We start from the raw sequence: 20,415 nt of genomic DNA on the forward strand, positions 1-20,415 counted from the left end.
AAATGGTAAAATAGTATGGTGATGTCCTTTGATTTGAGCATAAATTGGATTTAAGTGAGGCAGTTATACAAAGTCATCAGTCTCACTCCCTCTTCTAAGGCCATCACAGTTCTAATAGTCTTATTCCCTCCACATCATTAGTAATGCTTCTCAGAAAAACAGGAAAGAAAAATTCAAACTAGTCACTTCCGGGACCAGTTTTTTATTATGTCCATTCCTTGGTGAAAGAGGCAAAAAAGGTTGTGGGGAATATGAAGTTCAAAATTTCCAGATATTCTAACCACTGAAACTGGACATTCTATCTTTCATCAAAAAATAATATATAATGTATATATAATATAATATAGAATTATGAAGTCACAAGAAAATCCACTGTGATGATGATTTATAAAGGATTGTGTTTCACATACAGCAGGTTATAGGAACAAGAGTTCAGTCCATCTGTTTGCCAGACACATGACACCTGCTTTAATAGCTTCACCTTTCTGAGTTCTCATTGCCCTTATCTCTGGTTTGGAAAATCATTGTGTATTTGGCTATGGAAAATGAATGGTGATGACTCAAGATGCAGTGGATGACCTCGATACCTTCAATGTCTAACCAAGCTCCACAGAACATGATTCACCTGCCTTCATGGCCATTGGAACAAATTGCTCTCATCTGTTCATTCCAGCAAGGGAATGCTTGGGGTAGACACCCCTCTACCTCCACAATAGGGTTAAGACCTCTCAATTATCCTTTAATCTAATTTACCCATCTGCCAAAATGGTTCATTGTGATGTGGCCACTGTGTATGTGATAGCTTCTTGGAATCACAGGTGAGAGTTAAGTAGATGAGATAGATATCTAAGGTGGAAAACAGCCTTGGATACCCTTTACCTGAATACATCTCCTGCACTCGCTAGGATGGAATATACTCTATAGACAAGTTTATACAAACAGGAGAGAAAGAAATAGAAAGACAGAGAGAGAAAAGAGAAGAGAGAAAGAGGAAGAAGAAAGTCAGGAAATAAGATGGTCTGCTCCTTTGTTCCCTCTGCCATTTTCTGACTTTTCCTCTTCCATCATTACTTAGTATTCTCCTACCATGACCCATAACTGGATTATTTCCACAATCTTGTTTGTGCAAGAGATGACCTGGAAGAAAATTGAGGGATCCAGGGTCATAGAGACAGTAGTCAGTCAACCAGTCAATAGATTTATTAAGTGCTTTCTATGTGCCAGGTGCTGTGCTAAGGACTGGACATACAAAGACAGACAGATAGCCCTTGCTTTCAAAGAGCTCAGAGTCCAATGGAGATGACAATATGCAAACAATTTGATGCAAGCAAAATAGATACAGAATAAATTGGGGATAATTGAAGGGTATCTTAGACAGAATTTGAACTCAGGTCTTCATGATTCCAAGTCCAGTATTCTATCTAAGCCAACACCCGAGTGCCTGACTTAACCCTGCCATATATCTTTGCATGGTCTCTTGGGTCACATGCAATTTTGCAGAGACTATTAATTTTCCATAATTTGCACCATATAAATTGGTAAATAAAGCTTTTATTAAGCTCTATTATGTACTATGTACTGTGCTAAAATATGGGGAAACAACTACAAATTAGCAAGATAGTACTTGCCCTCAAGGAGCTTACATTCTAAAAAAGAAACATATTACAGAAAGGAATGTTGGACTCTAAGAAGGGAATTGGAGGACTCTGATGGGAATTTGGTAAGGATGGATAACTGAGAAGTAATTGGAGATGGGGGCCCTGAAAGATAAGGCAACAGCTCATCTTTCAGAACTGCAAGACAGTAGCAGAGTCCCAGATTCTGATGGGAAGAAACTGAGGATAGCTAGAAGCAACAGCAGGATAAGAAGGCTTTAGTGTTAGGTAGTCGATTGAGAGAGGTGAAACAACACATATTCTTGGTGTATGTATGTATCTTTCTCTGTGTCTTTCTCTCTGTGTCTCTGTCTGTCTCTTTCTCTCTTTCTCTGTCTCTCTCTGTCTCTGTCTAGTTCTGTTTCTGTCTCTGTCTCTGTCTGTCTCTGTCTCTCTCTCTCTTTCTCTGTCTCTGTCTGTCTCTGTCTCTGTCTGTCTCTTTCTCTCTTTCTCTGTCTCTGTCTGTCTCTGTCTCTCTCTCTCTCTCTCTCTCTCTCTCTCTCTCTCTCTCTCTCTCTCTCTCTCTCTCTCTCTGTCTCTCTGTCTTTCAGTTAGATTTATATCTTTCTTCAGGGAAATCATATGTACCAGTGGATTAATTCAAGAAACTGTCCATTCAGCTGCATGTTGTAGTCTCACCAATACCCATTTTTCATCCATTTAATAATGGAAATAGCTCCTGGATGTCTTGACTCTGAACGACATCTCAGTTAACTAATGACATTAGTAGAAAGAGAAAAGTGGGAAAAAATGGTCTTTTCTCCTTACATCTTAATATATTTTTTCAAAATTCCATCATATAACTGTTTTATAAGGATGACAGTTTAGAGCAGGTGAGTGTTCCAACACCCTTGCTAACTATCCTTCCCTGATGGACACCTATTCTTGTCATATCAGATAACCATGGCTGCCCTGAAGGCTTCTGGAAAGTTACTTAAAGCACAGCTGTAGTCTGAACCAAGTATCTTCATCCTTCACTGCCCGGCTTTGAATGCTGCTCTCTACTTTCAGCCTCTCAGGTGAGGAACATAGACGCTATCTGTAATTATAGAGGATTTTAATATTTATTATAGAGGCTATCTAGAAATTGTATAAATCAATTATATGTGTATTTGTATATGTATATATAAATTATAGAGGCTATTGATAAATCATGAGAATGGAGCAGGGGGAGAATAGCATACAGAAAGCCTGTTATTAGCTCCTCAACTCCATTAGTTGATGTTAGAAGCTATTTTGAAGTCATAAAACAAAGAAGTAAATGAAAGCAAAATCCTTTGCACTTCTGTGGGAAAAACAGATGGCCCAACAAGGTCACAGAGAACAGATGTTTTCCGTTGATGTCAGTCCTTTGTGCACCTTTCCATTGCCTCAACTCAAGGACCTTTGACAGTGTTTGTATTTTTATGTTTCATCTAATGGATTATTAGGAAAGTTACTACTTAGGAAAGTTTATAAGTAAGATTTGGAATTGGAAGGAATGAGAAAATTTTAATTTTGAGTCTTTCTTCATTTTGAGTTAAATTAGCCAGGTGGCTTAGTGGATAAAGTGCTGGGCTTAAGAGTCAGGAAGACCTGCCTCAGACACTTATTTAGCTATGTGACTCTGGGCAAGTCATTTAATCTGTTTACCTTAATTCATTGGAAAGGGAAATGGCAAACCATTCCAGTATTTTTTGCCAAGAAAATCTCATACAGGATCATGAAGAGTCATATGTAACTGAACAACCCTTCTAACATGTTAGACGAGTGGAGAGAAATACTTAATCCTAAAAAATTAATTTCTAAAAGTGGGATTTTAAATACTTGAAGTTGTCCTTATACAGATTCCTGGAGACAAAGATTTTTCCAACAACTTCTTGGGAAGAGAGTAGGAAGGAGGAAAGCTAGTTATGCACTCGATTCATCAGATAGCCATGAATTAATAATTAATAGCTGTGGTTGAGAGCTGCTAGGTACTACCCTTTTTCCCAATATTCCCTTTAACCACCAACCTCATGCAAGTACACAATTTTTTATTTTTGTTACAAGGGATAGCTCTCAGAGTAGGAGTGGAGAAAGATTCTGTATGGAAATGACATGATAGCTGTCTTCAAATATTTGAGCAAGTGTCCTTAGTGGATAGAAGTGACAAAGAACATAGGCTCATAGATCTAGATCAGGAAGAAAGCTTAAAGGCCATTCAATCTAACTGCCTCAGTTTACAAATGGCTCAGTGACTTGAGAAAGGCTGCACATTTTGCCTAAGATAGTGAATATCTTGAGTAGTTTTCAAGCCATGTTCAACATACTATCCACTTTAATGGACACCTCTAAATTTAGGCTTTATAAAAAAGGAATTTCTGAATAACTAGGTAGCATTATTCAAAAATAGATTGCTGTCCCAAGAAATGACAAGTTTCTCCTCACTGGAGACTATAAAGTAAGGCTACATGGCTATATATTGCATTTGTTATTGAAGTGATATTGTTGATCTAGATTAGGACTTCTTAAACTTTTTCCCATCCATAACCTCCTTTTGTCAGAGAAATTTTTGTGTTACTCCATGATATGTAGTTGTACAAAATAGGTGTGCAAATCAAACACTTACTAATAATAAATCACAATTTCACCACTTCCACATTCAGTTACAAGACCTCATAAGGGGTCACAATCCACAATTTTAAGTAGTTTTGATCTAGATGGTGTCTGAGAGTTCTTTTTTAACTCAGAATCTGATGGCAATAGTGTACAGATTAATCTGGTCTTCTTGCCTCATCTTCTCTCTCTGGACATTTCACTTTGCCCACTTTTAAATTTTCATTTTGAGGCAAAAAATCAATTTGTCTATGATGGTACACAAGAGGCAGCATGTTTCATAATCAACCCAATGAAATAAGCATTTACAGAAAAAACTCATTATGTGCCATACACAGGGCTAGGCCCTGGGATGACTCAAATATGCGGATCACAGAGCGCATTGATCATTTTTAATGATATACCTTCCATCCCATCCATCATTGCTCAGCCTGTGTGACCTTTGCCTGTGTCTCCATAAGTTTATCAGAGGTCCACCAATCAGAAGAGGGCCTTTTGCAATTTCTCCCAAAATTAGGAGGTTGCAAAGGCAAAGTTGAAATCAGTTCCTCCTCTAAATGAGCTTACATTATACTGGGAGGGAAAGAAACATTAAATGTTATTCTCCACTCCTTTTTCAGTTGTGCCCAATCCTTTGTGATCCCTTTTGGAATTTTCTTTTCAAAGATATTGGAGGGCTCTGCCATTTCCTTCTCCAGCTCATTTTACATTTGAGGAAAATGAGGCAAACAAGGTAAAATGAATTACTCAGGATCCCACTGCTACTAAATATCTGAGACTGGATTAGTCTTCCTGACTGCAGGCCCAGAACTCTATCCACTGTTCTACCTACAATATTATTATATATTACATTTTATAACATTATTATATTATTATAATATTAATACAGATTAGCAAGCATGAATATGCATATGTAGATCATATATACCTATATATATGTGTGTGTGAAAGATATATGTTTCTCATTATATGCCCACATGGGTTATATAAGTATGACTCACAGGAGACATTAATAGATATTTCTGAAATCTTGTTTACTGCTTTCCAGGGAAGATGGAAACAAAAGAAGAGGCTGTAAGACGGGCTGCTCTACCCTCCTTTGAAAGAAGGGATAAATAGAGAAGAGGGAAAGGGAATAAACACTGATTAAGCACCTACTGTGTGAGTCACTTGTTAAGCATGGTATAAAAATCATCTCATTTCATCCTCATAACAACCCTGGGGGGGGGGCGGTATTATTACTATTTCACAATTGATGAGACTAGGCACCCAGAGTGCCTATTTAAATTTAAGTCTTTCTCCATTCTTTCCATTATATTACTTGGCTATCTCTGAAGCACTGAGCTGCACTTTACATGTAAAAGAATTACATATATCACTTGGGATGAAAAATGCCATCCACATCCAGAGAGATCAACCTGTGGAGATTGAATGTGGATCAATGCATACTATTGTCACTTGTTTTTTCTTTCTTATGATTTTCCCTTTTATTCTATCTTTTTTTTCCAACCTCACATGGAGATGTGTAAAAAATGAATGTATACATATAACCTTAAAAAATACATATAAAAATACAAAAAAGGAAAAATAATAATAAAAGAATTGCCATTAAGAATGTGCCATGATCAATTATGAAACTTTATTCTTCTCAGTGGTTCAGTGATCCAAGGCAATCCCAATAAACCTTGGACAGAAAATGCCATCTGCATACAGAAAAAAATTGTGGAGAATGAATATAAATCAACACATGCTATGCTCACTTCTTTTTTCTGTTTTTCTTTTCCCCCTCTCCCATGGTTTTCCCTTTTGTTCTGATTTTTCTCTCCCAACATGATTCATAAAGAAATATATATTAAAAATAAATTTTAAAAATTAAAAACAATAAAATAAACTTGAAAAATCTTAATCATAATCTTTAAATCTTAAAAAAGAATTGTAAATTGTCCCCAGATTCACTTAACTCCTCTAAAATGCTGGGCTCTTTGAGCCTCAATTTTTCCATCAGACCTCAAAAGTTGCTTCTTTGTTTTTTTGTTTTTGTTTTCTAATGAAAAGTTCTATAATTCTAAGAACTATAATAAGTGTTGTATAGAAAAGAAAAAAAAAGAATTGCATATATTTAACCTATATTAGATAACTTCCTGTCTTGGGAAGGGGGGAAAGTAAGAGAGGAAGGTAAAAAATTTTGAAAAACAAAGTCTTACAAAAATGAAGTTGAAAATTATTTTATACATATTTGGAAAATAAAATACTATGGACAACTTAAAAAAAAAGAATTATATCTATCTGTCCAATTAACTATTGCTTGGGACATGCATGATTCAGAAAAAAAAAAAAAAACTCCATCCTAGCCACTATTTCTTGAGGAATAAAAAAGGTACCTCAAGCTTCCACTTACAGGTTTGACTCCTTCCCACAAAATTCTAGTTACCCAAAATATCAAATAGTTAACAGTAAATAAGCTCAATTGTCTAAGCAAATAGCAAACAGAAATTAGAGAAGTTATACAGATTAGGACAAGAAAATTTTCTATATGTGGAAGTGAAATGAGATCTCAATCAAAAAAGATTTAATCTCATCCAATGGGGGAAATCCCCTGAAGTTTCTAGGAAAGTAAGCTGGAAATATAGTCACTTGGTTTCCCTACATGTCTCTCTTGAAGTTTTCCCCTTTCCCTTTCGTGGAGTAGATTCAAAAAAGATTCCAGAACCACACATTGTCTGTCTCAAAATATGAAGACTGTCCTCTCCAAAACTGTTGTTCCAGTCCTACCCTTATATTCAATGTAAATACAAAATAATTCATGAAGTTGGGGTGTGAAGGAAGGGCTGACCATTGCAAAAATCATGAAAGACCTCTCAGTAGCTATGGGAATTTAATTATGGACTTCAAGGGATAGTGGAGAGGAAAAAAAGCATTCCAGGGTTTTTTCTCACAACAGATTTCATTTTTACTTATTAACATTTAAGAGAAAACCTCAGGAAAGTCAAGTAACATATATTCACCTAGAAAAGTATAATGAAACAAACCTGTTCCTGTTAGTACTGATGCAAGTTACCACAAGTTTGTTTGCTAAAATTGCAAGTTCGAATATCAGAAAGCATCACTCTTGAATTTATAGCTGCTCTGGCCAAAACTTCTAGTCATATCCACACAAAAAGAGTAGTGCTTTTTCAGTCTCTGTATATTATTGAATGAAGTCATTTAGAGACTTCCTCTTGAATTCAGTCTCATTTTTAATATATCTCATTGTGGAAGACCATGAATTATTTTAGGATTCTGCCTCTCAAATCCCCTTACCATTTATAACTTTCCAAGTCATTGGTCTCTGCCCTATCCCACTCACCTAATCCTATATTTATTTTGTATGTAACCTCACTTCAAAGAACATTTAAATGGGTATTTTTCAATTGATGGAGACTGATTACCCAATGCTCCATGCTTTCATGAGGAATAGAACTGATGAGAGTTTGAGAGAAGGGAGATCTTGATCTTCTGGATTTGGTACACATGGTATCTTTATGTTTGCTTCTTCCCAGGTCTTTCTCTCCCTTCAGAACTTAAAAGAGCATTTAGGAAGAGTAGTTTTGTTTTGTTTTGTTTTTTCTCAAAGACCAGGATTTCTCTTCCCTCAACTTGTAATCAACTCAGCCCCTGATATGAGTATGGAGCACTGAGTAATCTATCTCTACTATCGAGATCCATGCAAATGGATTTGGAGATGTGGGTTATATGGGTGTATCTTGCATTTACTTATCTCTAAGTATACTATAATCCCCCCTCTAGAAGATAATTTCTTTGAGGGAATTTCTATAATCATAGTCTCAGAAGTTATGACAAAGTATACCTCACTGTACCCCTCAGCTTCTTTCAAAGCACAGATCAGGTATCAACGCCTTCACAAGACCCTTCTTGATCTCCCACTTTTTAGTGTGCTTTCACTTTTGAAATTATACTACACTGAATGAGATGGATAAATAGGTGATAGATTGATGAGCTAACTGAGAGATTGATAGATAATAGAGATAGATAGATAGATAGATAGATAGATAGATAGATAGAGACAGAAGCTGGTCAATGGAATTTGTTCTATCTGATCATGTATTTTTGTTACATGGGTTTTCTTCTTTTTCAATGGGAGAAAGGAACATGGGAAGGAAAGAAAAAATATTTCTGTTCATTAAAAGAAACCATTTTTAAAATGACATGTCCTGGAAAAAAAATTTTCCACAATACCTTGTATTTGCTTTGTATTTGCTTATTTTTGTACAGCATGTACATGCTGTACCTATTCCAATAGAATGTAGCTTCTCTGAGAGCAGAAAGTATTTTCTATCTGTTTTGCTTAATGTTTGTTCAACTGACCCAAATGCCAGAATTGGGTAGTTAAAAGAGCAACAGATGGGCAAGTCGCTGAAACTTTGTAGCTCTCAGTTTCTTCATCTAATAAGTAGGAATAATAATGCACTACCTCACAACTGTATTGTGAAAAAATGTTTTGTAAATCACAAAATGACAGAGAAAGAGAAAGAAGAGAGAGAGAGAGAGAGAGAGAGAGAGAGAGAGAGAGAGAGAGAGAGAGAGAGAGAGAGAGAGAGAGAGAGAGAGAGAGAGAGAAATCTGGGAATAGCTATATTCACTAAAAATCATAGCGCATAACCCTCTCAAATGTATTTTATTTTTTCACTTGTCAGCTGGAGAAAACAATGTTTTTCAAAGCAAAAACATCTAATAAAGCAGCATAGTGAGCAAAGTCATAATAGAACATTCACACTATTCCTAGGGGAATAGACTCTCTCACAAGTATATTTATTATAAGGATTTTTTATTTTCCATTGGGGAAGAGAGATATGAGGAGGAGAAAAAGAAAATTGAACTTTGTTCATTGAAAAAAAAATAGATCCATTGGATCTTGGAAAAAAGAAACTTTGCTGTACTGCTTTGGATATGCTTTTTTTAAATTATAGAAATCATCACATTTATGATCAGTGGGGAGAATGTGTCATGTGTTGGTGATCATGTGGGAATAGGAAATGTGTGTGTGGCTTAGGCCTCCTATGCTACAACAATTTAAGAAGATCATTGTCTTCTGGCAATATCATCACATAGATCTCGAAGGTACACTCCCTGTTGATGGGACGTCTTCCCAGGGTGCACTGTTCATCTGGTCCCTTTGTCCTCTGTTGGGTACATAGCCTTTACTAGGGACCAGTCTGCTCTTCTTACAGTGGTTGCTGGGCACAATCATCTCCACTGGGTATTGTTTGCCTGATTTTAGTTGGTTCTGTTGTGATTTCTAGACATGTCGTTGAACATTGCTCCCTAAAACCATCTCATAAACTTCATCTTCTCAAGGCCACTTGCTGGTCCTCTCGGCTCCGGACTCCTAGAGTCTTTTCTCTAACAAAGGCAGGTAGATAACTTTTTTGTCATATCCACCAGACCCAGATAATGAAAGCCAGGGAGCGTATTTCTAGACTAAGATTAAATCCCCTTTAACCTTATGTTTAAGGGGTCACAATCCTCTATTTCAGACAATTATCCTACTTAGGATTAGATATTACTAAGCTTTTCTTGGCTTAACATGCAGATGGGAACTGAGCTAGAAAAAAAAGTTAATATAAGGAGAAAGGTCATCATATAGCACCCACTCAGTGTGTATTCCTGCCTCTTTTAGTTTGGTGCTGTATTTTAGACAATGAAAAATCTCATTGTCTCTCTACATTATCAGGTCTACATTCCTATTTAAATCCCACCTCATGGTTATAGTATGGCACTCCAATGGTTCTTAGACTCAATCCCTGACCTTAGAAGAAATCAAATCCTCCTCTATGAGTGCAATGGAAAATTATAGTCTCAAGGAAACTTAGAGGCTACAGTGGGACATGATGATTCTTTGAAATTCCTATTAAAATGAAGCAAATTATGTTCATCTGAGATAGTGGTAGCATTTCCCATATGTTTTCCCTCTACATCCCAGATGGCTTGATTGACCAAAGTAGGCACTGCCAAAAGCAGAAGGGGAAAAAAAGCCTTTGATGACGGTGAGGGAAAAGGGTAGTGGAGGGGAGGGTTCAGTTTTATTTATTGACTATTAAAATGTCAACTCTATTGGCTTCCTTGAGTAAATATTTGCTGTTCTGTGGCTAGTTCAAATACCGACTAATTCACTCCATCAGGTTCATTCCTCCCTCACCTGGGTGAAATCTCTGGTCCATAAATATTAGGCATTGCCATTATGTTCAGGAGAGATGGGCATCCTGCCCAGGTTCACTGTGATGTTTCGAGTGTAGCTCTTTCAACAGACTGTTAACAGACATGGTGATTGCCTGTGGGAACAGATTCTCCTTTTGCCCACTTGTGTGACATTGATCTGAACCATGAGTTAGAAGGAGTGCAGTCCAAAGGCACTTTTCCTCCAGAGTTTTGCTTCTGTGCTCTTGTGTTTCCACTTTACCACAAAATAGAACCCTTTTCACTTCCCTAAATGGGATGTCCATTGGATTATACCAACAGTGGAAAGGGGACTATTTTTGAAATCAGAGGAACTGAGTTCACATTTTAGTTCTGTAATTTGTGTGATTTTGGGCAAGTAACATTCCTCTCTGGGTCTCATTTCCTACTCTTGAAAACAAGTACATTAAATTACTATCTGAGATTTTTTTCAATTCTATAGCTATCACCCTGTAGGCAAAAAAAAAAGGGGGGGAGGAATGAGATGTCATGCCCATTTTTCTTTTAAAATTTGTTTTAAATCTTTTCAAATTTTGAGTTCTAAATTCTCTCTCCCACCCACCAAGAAGGCAAACAACATATCGATTATACCTGTAAAATCATGTAAAATATTTCCATATTAGCCATATTTAAAAAAAAAAGTAAAAGAAAGTGATAAAATTACACTTCAGTTTTTTCTCAGAGTTCAATTGTTTCTCTGGAGGTAGAGAGCATTTTTTATCGTTTGGTTGGTTTTTTTGAGAGCTTTTTTTTTTTTTTTTTACATAATGAGTCTCTTAGAATCATTTTGGATCATTGTACTGATCAGAGTAGCCAAGTCTTTCACAGTTGATAATCCTTACAACATTGCTGTTATTGTGCACAATGATCTTCTGGTTTTTCTCACTTCACTTTGCAACAATTCAAACAGGTCTTGCCACATGTATCTGAAGCCACCCCCTCATCCTTTACCATAGTACTACTCCATCACAATCATATATCATAATTTATTTGGTCATTGGTTGTTGTGAGCTTTTTCTTCTCAAAACGCAGCCAGGTGATAAAAGTTCAGATCTTTTATTATCTCCAGTATAGCCCGGTTAGCTTAGAGGCCTATCTCTCTGCTTGGTTCCAAGAGCTCTCTCCAAATGTCTTTAAATCCAAAGGTCTGGTCCTTCAGCCTCTGCCTCTGCTTTCTTCAGCCTCCAGCCAGCTCCAGTCTTCATGTCATTCCATGAAATCTCGACTTGTAGCTTCTTCCTCTGAAGAACTTCTTCGACTGGCCCATTGGCCTATTTATGCTCCTTCCAGAGAGAGGGATTATGGGTTTTCTCCCATAGTGCTCTCTGGCCCAAAGAGCTTCAAGGGAGGTATGAACTCATTGAACTCCAATGAGTAAAGGTGTGAACACAAGCCTTGTATTAATTAGTTCTACTTAGTACCTTGTTTCAGGTTCTGCCCAAAACATCTTCTTGTAAGATTAGATCAACTCTAATTAGTTAACAGTTAGTAAGGATTCCAACAATTGGTCAGTTGATGAACATCTCCTTGATTTCCAATTTTTTGGCATCTCAAAAAGAGCTGCTATATTTTTCTCTCTATATATGGGTCCTTTTCCTTTGATCTCTTTAGGGTTACAGAACTAGTAGTGATATTACTGAGTTAAAGGATATGCACAGTTTTATAGCCTAGTTCCTTTGGGTCTAGTTTCAAATTGTTCTCCAGAATTATTGTACCAGATAACTACTCCACCAATAATTCATTAGTATACTTATCTTTCTCTCATCCCTTCCAGCATTTGTCATTTCTGATAGATGTGAGGTAATACTTTGGAGAGGTTTTAATGTACCTTTCTCTAACTGTTAGTAATTTACAGCATTTTTCCTAGATCTAAAACTTTGATTACTTATTCTGAAAATTGCCTTTACAAACTTTTACTATCAATTGAAGAATGGTTCTTAATTTTTTTATAAATTTGACTCAGGATTATACTCAGTATATATTTAAGAAATGAGGCTTTTTTTACAGAAACTTGCTATAAACATTTTTTGATAGTCATTATCTGTGGTACTTTTTAGCAAAACTTCATTTTGCTAATTATTAAGCAATAATTTGCTGATTATTCCTTTTAATTAGATCTATTTTTGGCTTGTCTTTGTCTGAAATTATGATGGCTATTCTGGACTTTTTTAGTTTAGCTGAAGCATATTAAATTCTGCTCTAGCTCTTTATTTTAACTCTGCATATGTCTTTCTGTTTCAAATATGTCACTTGTAAATGACATAATGTTGGATTCTGGTTTCTAATCCATTCTGCTATCCACTTCCACTTCCATGGGTGAGCTTAGCTTATCCCACTTACATTCACAATTATAATTACTGTGTATTTTCCTCTATCCCATTTTCTTCTATTTCCTCTTTTTTTTCTCTTTTTGTCCTGTCTCTCTTTAAAAGTCCATTTTGCTTCTAACCACTATCTCCCTTTTTCCATTCTCCCTTTTATCATTCTTCCCCCAGTCTCACTTAGCCCTTTCCCCTCCTATTTCCTATTAGGTAGATTATATTTCTGTATACAGCTGAGTATGTATATACAGTCTTCCCTTTTTAAATCAATTCCAATGAGAGTGGGGCTTACCCATTGTCAGCTATCTCTCCTCATTCCCTCTCCATTATAAAAATTATTCTGTGCACATTTCTTTTATAAGAGAATTTTTTTCCCATTTTACCTGTTCCATCTTTCTAACTCATTTCTTTATTTATTTATTGGAGATTATTCCAATACAATCAAATTACATCCATGCCCTCTGTCTATGTAAACCTGTCTTAACTGTACTAACAACAAAAATGTCCTTAGGCATCAGAGATAACATCTTCCCATAAAAATGGCAATAGTTTAGTTTGCTTGATTTCTCTTTCATATGTAGCTTTTTATGTTTCTCTTGAGTCTTATGTTTAAATGTCATATTTTCTATTCAGCTCCAGTTTTTTTATCAGGAATGATTGAAAGTCTTCTATTTCATTAAATTTTCCTCCTGAAGTATTACACTCAATTTTATTAATCAGATTATTCTTCATTCTAATCCTAGCTCCTTTGCCTTGTGATATTTCAAGCCCTCTGCTCTTTTAATGTGGAAGCTGTTAAATCTTGTGTTATCCTGATTGTGGGTCCACAATATTTGAATTGTTTCCCTCCCCACCCCCACCCCCACCCCCAGGTTTCCTTGACCTAGGAGCTTTGGAATTTGGTTATAATATTCAAGGGAATTTGGGGATCTCTTTCAAGAAGTAATTAATGGATTCTCTCAATTTCTATTTTACCCTTTGACTCTAAGATATTGGGACAGTTTTCCCAAGTAATTTCTAGAAAGATGATATCTAGGCTTTTTTCTGATCATGACTTTCAGGTATTCCAATAATTCTTAAATTATCTGTTTTTGATCTATTTTATAGGTCAGTTGTTTTTCCAATGAGATATTTCATATTTTCTTCTTTTTTTATTCTTTAGATTTTTAAAATTATTTCTTGATGTCTTATAAAGCCATTGGTTTTCACTTGCTCAATTCTAATTTTTAAGGAATAATTTTCTTCAGTGAGATTTTGTACTTCCTTTTCCATTTGACCAATTATGATTTTTAATGTGTTATTTTCTATTTTTGTGCCTCTTTTTCAAAACGGCCAATTCTTTTTTCATAATTGTCTTTGTATTACTCCTATTTCTTTTTTCAATATCTTTGTCTAAAAAACTTCAAGAAGAGTTGAGCACAACTGAAAAGTGACTTGAAACAATAACAAAAATAAACCTTGGAGTTAGAGTCACTGCATGTAGGGCTATATCTTAATTCTTTTTTACACTCTCTCAAAAATAAGGAAAAACAATCCTCTGTCACTATGCTTTTACATAAGCTTTTCTTCATACCTGGAATGCACATTATCCGTCATCACATCTGACTCTTAGAATACCTCATTACCCTCCAGGCCTAGATGAAATACCAGTAAAAACATGTTCCTTCCACTTCTAGAGCCATCCCTCCATCATTATGTTGTATTTCTTTTTTATATGCCTCTAGCTGGACATGTTGTCTCTTCAATGGTACTCTGGCAGCAGGAAATGTTTCCATTTTGTCTCTATTTCCCCATTAACCTAATCAGATATAGCTATTCCTAGGACTCTGTGTGTGTGTGTGTATGTGTGTGTGTAAAGGGTTCTCCAGATATATTAAGAAACATCATCATTTAGAAGTTATTTAATAAATGCTTATTGATTCATTGGAATCCAAGTTTAGACTGATATAGAAATGATACTTGACAAAAGCTTATTAAAGGACTTGGAAAAGACTTTAGAAATCCTCTAGTTCAATCCCCACATTTTACATATGAAGAGACTGAAGGTCAGAAAGATTAAATGGCTTATTTAAGATCACACAAATAGCAGGTGGCAAAGAAGGAATCTGAACCAAGGTTTTGTGAGTCTAAATTCTGTGGTCTTTCTGCAACACTTCTGATTTAATCCAGAAAAATAACATGAAATGAAATAAAAGTACAGATATTTTCATGCTATGAATATTTACGTTAAAAGCAATAAGATTATAGAAAATATTCAGAAGTTGCTCACCAGTGGTCTGTGTTCTACATTTGGAGAATTACTGTACCAACCAACTGAGCTAACAATAAATTCATTCTAAACCATAGCGGGGAAAGTTAGGTGATGCCATAGCGGATAGAGCAGTGGATCCCAAATCAAGGCGCCTCATCTTCCCAAGTTCAAATCTGACCTCAGACACTTGCTAGCTGGATGATGTTGGGCAAGTTTTTAATTCCTGTTGGCCTGAGTTTCCCATCTATAAAAATGACCTGGCAAAGAAAATAAGCAACTCTCATATCTTTTCCAAGAAAACCCCAAATGGAGTTACAAAAAAGATGGGATATGACTGAAATGACTGAACAATAACAGTGATAAACTAGAGAAGCAGTTATTAAATAGTACTCAGGGGATAGAATCATGAATGACAAATAAGGGGAATGTGATGTTTCAATTGGATAGCAATAGCTATTGAGTTTATCACCAAGGAGGACAACTGTCTCCCAGAACATGCCCCTTGTTACATAACCTATTTCAGAAATTAAATACTAATGTGAGTGGGAGTACTGGGTTGACATGCCACTTTAGAACTTTTCTCAGCTAGGATTGTGAGACGTGCCCCTGAAAGCTAACTACATCCTTATTTATCAACATTCTGGATTTGATCAGAAAGAAAAGAGGGAGGGAGGAAGAGGAAATGAGAGAATGTAATCAAATCCTCTAGTAGTTTCCCAGCTCCCAACTAATGTTTGCATTGAACTAATTAGTTTTCACAATATGCAAAGAATATCTACACCATTTTTTTCTTATCTAAGAAGACAGCTCTAAAATAAAATCATACCTACCTATGATGGATGAGTTTGATCAATTGTAAGATTTTTCTATAAAGTCATCTGATTTAGAGATCACTTGGCCTAGTTTTCTCACCCAACACAGGAATCCACTCTAAAGTTATCCTTTATAAATTCATAATTGGTCAAAGAATACGAACAGGCAAGTTCCAGAAGAAGAAATTTAAGCTATCTACAATCATATGAAAAAATGCTTTATGTCACTTCTGATTAGAGACATGCAAATTAAGATAATTCAGAGGTACCACCTCACACCTATCAGATTGGCTAAGATGACAAGGAAAGATAATGATGAATGTTGGAGGGGTAAACTGGAACACTAATGCATTGTTGGTGGACTTGAGAACTGATCCAAACATTTTGCAAAGTAATTTGAAACTATCCCCAAAGGGCTATAAAACTGCGTTTACCTTGTGATCCAGCAAAACCACTACTGCATCTTATCTTGAGATCATAAAAAAGAGAAAAGGATCTACATGTACAAAAATATTTATAGCAGCTCTTTTTGTAATGGCAAAAAATTGGAACTTGAGGGAATGTGCCTCAGTTGAGTAATGGTTGAACAAATTGTAGTATATAAATATAATGGTATATCATAGTTGTATAACAGGCAAATTTCAGAAAAATTCAGAAAGATTTTTATGAACTGATGTTGAGTGAAATGAGCAGAAAAAGGAGAACATTGAACATAGTAAAAGCAGCTCTGTGTGATAATCAACTAGGATAGATTTAGGTCTTCTCAGCAGTTCAGTGATCCAAGACAATTCAAAAAGAGTTATGAAGGAAAATGTCATCCATATCCAGAGAAAGAACTATGGAGTCTGAATGTAGATCAGAGCATAACATTTTTACTTTTTAAAATTTGTTTTTTTCCTTTCCCATGTTTTTCCCCTTTTGTTTTGATTCTTCTTTCATAACATGACTAATATAGAAATATGTTTAACAAAATTATACATGTAATATTGGATTACTTGCCAGCTAGGAGAAGGAGTAGAAGAAGAGGGGAAAATTGGAACACAAGGTCTTTGCAAGGGTCAATGGTGAAAAATTATCTTTACATATGTTTTGAAAATAAAAAGCTTCAATGAAAAAAAGCCAGCTGACACAGCAGAGGAAGGGGGGAAAAAAAGATTATGCATGTATAGCCTATATCAAGTTTCTTGTCTTGTGGAGGAAGGTGGGAAGGAAAAAATTAAAAATTCAAAATCTTATAAAAATGAATATTGAAGACTATTTTTACATGCATTTGGGAAATAAAACAAAATGATCTCTTATAACAAGTCACTTAGACCCCACTTGATTACTTTCAGTGAACTAGCTCATTTCTCAGTGATGGACAACCCTGCTTCTTCTTCTGGAAAGATCTTCCTCTAGAAAGCTTCCCTGAAACATCTACCTTATTGCTTCTAGTGTCTCCTCCTATTGTCAAGTAGAAAGATCTCAGTCCATCTGTCATTTGATAGCCCTTCCAGGACTTAAAGCTAGCTTTTGTGTCCCTTATACCCTGCCCCAAGATTTTTCCTTTTCTCAAGTTAAACATTTCCTGTCACTGGCCAGCAGTGGGAATAGAATTCAGCAACAAAAGGCCACATAACCTCGGACTCTATGAATGTAAGGTCATAAAGAGAAATCTAGACTCATTTACTTTTGCTTTTTTAAATCCCTAATCCATATTGCAGTGGCCTGGTACTGGTAAGCACTTAATAAATGCTTATATCTTGATTGGCGAATTGAACCATAAGTCAGTCAGGGGCATCAGGAGCCCATGCACAGCCATAAAGGATAGATTGATGTATGAGAAGGGGATATTCCTTCTGAACAATGGTGAAGAGAAATTTTCTGCATCCCCTCTCTACCTTAGAGTGAGTACCACATTGAGATACCCAACTCCTTACAGGGGTCCTCAAATTTTTTAAATAGGGGCCAGTTCACTGTCCCTCAGACTGTTGGAGGGCCGGACTATAATAAAAACAAAAACTTAGTTTTGTGGGCCTTTATATAAAGAAACTTCATAGCCCTGGGTGAGGGGGATAAACATCCTCAGATGCCGCATCTGACCCGCAGGCCGTAGTTTGAGGACCCCTGCTGCCATCCCTCACATATTTTTGAATATCAACATTGTACCAACAGACTTCTTTTGGACACACTTCAACTGTCAATGTCTTTTCTAAAACAACACTGAGAAATAACTAGAGTGCTCTGGCTGAGATCTGAACAAGGCAGTGTACAGTGGGCCTGTCACCTCTTGTTCTGAACACAATACTTACAAAAAGATGTAAGATCAGGCTGTCTCATCACACTGCTGACTCATATTGAGCTTGCAGCTTGTAGTCAATTATAACCTTTAGATTTTTTTTTTCACATGGTAACCCAATTGTGGGATTATATGACTTCAAAAAAAATATTTCTGTTATATTTTCTTTGTTTCTTATGAGTAAGGGAAAACACGTGGGTAGAGAAAACAGATCCTCAGATGGCCATGTTAGGAAGGTTTTGAATTTGGCACATTGACAACCTCCTTCCAACTCACACCACACTCAGAGGAGGACTAGAATCTCTTGGGGAAGTCATAGAAGTTGAATCCCCAGAGTTCCATGTGGGGAAGGGGTCATCTGGAAGGTCTCGCTCCACCCAGGCCATAGCAATTATACTTGCTCATCTTGGAATCATAGCAGCTCCATATGGGAAAGGACTTTGGATGTAATCTCAACGAACTCCTCCCCCAAAGCACAAAGCAATTCTACAATAGGTCTCCATCAAGTCACTGGTCATCCTTGGTTCTTTAACCTCCAACTGTTGTCTCTGGATATTTTCAGTGGTTAAGCCCATGTTTGGAACTCTTCCTCCTCATCTCCACCTCTTGGTTTCTCTGACTCCTTTCAATTAGTCAGTAAATTAATAAATATTAAATATTTATGGTGTGCTGGGAAATAACTACAAATGGAAACAGACAGTCCCTAACTTCAAGGAGCTTACAACCTAATAGGGGTTGGTGGGGGGGGGGGGAGTTACTCATCAGGAGAGGGAGAGATACTAGGTGCTGGGGAAATAGTGAAAAGATCCAAAAGCAGGGTAACTGGTAAGAAAAGTGCAGAAAAATTGTGCTGAGCCCCTTCCTTAAATAAAGCCCCTCCAATCCATGGACCCACCCATCAAGCAGATGGTCCAATCAGAGGAGAAATGGATCCTAATGAGATGAAAGTACCAGGCAGATTCAGTCTTGTAGGATAATTAGATTTCCTGATGATAGGTTTTCTGGGGAGGATGTAAGTCAACTAAAAGCCTATCTTTTACCACAAGCCTTTCCCAGTTCCTCTTACTTAATACTAGTGTCTTCCTTCTGTAAACTATTTCCAATTGATCACACACACACACACAAACACACATGTATATATATACATATATACACACATATATACATATACATACACACAGAGAGACAGACATACACAGACACATAGACACACACAGAGTCCTAACAATAGCTGTATTTGATTCAAGGCACTCTATTAGGTTAAATTCAAGTCCCTTAGGAAAAGGAGAACAAAGAGGGCTATTGTAACCTCATAATCTTGGCCCTGTGGAAGGTTCAAGGATCAATAGTTGGATCCTCTCCAGATCTCTGGCAGAGTTTTCCTGGAGTGACCTTCAAAGAAGTCAGAATTTAACCAAACAAGGCAAACCATATCCTATTAGTGGAAAATTGGAATCGGGAGATGGGTGTGAATCCTGACTTGGGTACTTACCAACTCTGGGATTCTGAGATAATCTAACCTCTTGGAACCTCAGTTTCCCATCTGTCAAGTGGGACATTGTGATGCCTAAATAACCTATTTCACAGAATTGCTGCAAAGTCAAATGAGATCTGGGACTAGGCTGCACTTGTGATTTTGATTGTTACAGGGAACTCCCAGGTGAGGAATCTCCCTTAATCAAAGCAGGTCAGGCTCTTTCTGGTGTATAGTCATGAGAGCTGCCTAGAGCAACTAAGAATTTGGGTGATGTGCCTAAAGTACTTCTTAGACATTAAAGTTTTTTTTTTAACTCAATGTCAGTTATTTTTGTTGTTATTTGTAAACTAATTGAAATAATAATAATAATAAGTCAAATTCTCTCCCTTACCCAGAGGGCTGTTGGGAAGGTCCGTGGTCCACTTGGAAGCCCATCTAAATGTGAGCTCCAGTTGATGCAGCTGTTGGAGTCTCTGTCGGAAGGATCCTCATCTATACACAGATGGCATGAGCCAATCATGGGGCACTTCAGCAGGAGGGAGTATTCTGAAGCTTGGGTCTCCCAGGCTGCCAGGAGGCTCCCTCTCAGCAACTCTTCTGCCCTTGATTACTGTTTTCCTAATTGCTGCTTTCTAGGCAATTGACAGGAAATTAAATGACACTACTTATTTAGCTATGGAAGGAAGCAGTGGGTTTGTTGTTGTTGTTGTTGTTTTTTAAGAAAAATTGGCTAATTGAAGTGCCTTTAATGTGTGTTGATGAGATGTGACTGTGGAAGAAGCCCAAATATAACATAACCACTGAGAGGCT

At 36.6% G+C, this 20,415-nt stretch overlaps 1 long non-coding RNA gene across 2 annotated transcripts; it reads left to right on the forward strand.

The window, feature by feature from the left end:
* Nucleotides 1-1,738: 1,738 nt before the first annotated feature.
* Nucleotides 1,739-5,385, forward strand: LOC127562265 (uncharacterized). Of its 2 annotated transcripts, XR_007953645.1 has the most exons (3): nucleotides 1,739-1,900; nucleotides 2,553-2,674; nucleotides 5,281-5,385. It is a non-coding gene; the product is annotated as an uncharacterized LOC127562265 (long non-coding RNA). The 2 variants fall into 2 exon arrangements; XR_007953644.1 differs by lacking the exon at nucleotides 1,739-1,900 and having other exon boundaries at nucleotides 2,429-2,674.
* Nucleotides 5,386-20,415: the final 15,030 nt, after the last annotated feature.

This window comes from Antechinus flavipes, chromosome 4 (assembly GCF_016432865.1).
Source record: "Antechinus flavipes isolate AdamAnt ecotype Samford, QLD, Australia chromosome 4, AdamAnt_v2, whole genome shotgun sequence".
In the NCBI taxonomy this organism is placed as follows: Eukaryota; Metazoa; Chordata; class Mammalia; order Dasyuromorphia; family Dasyuridae; genus Antechinus; species Antechinus flavipes.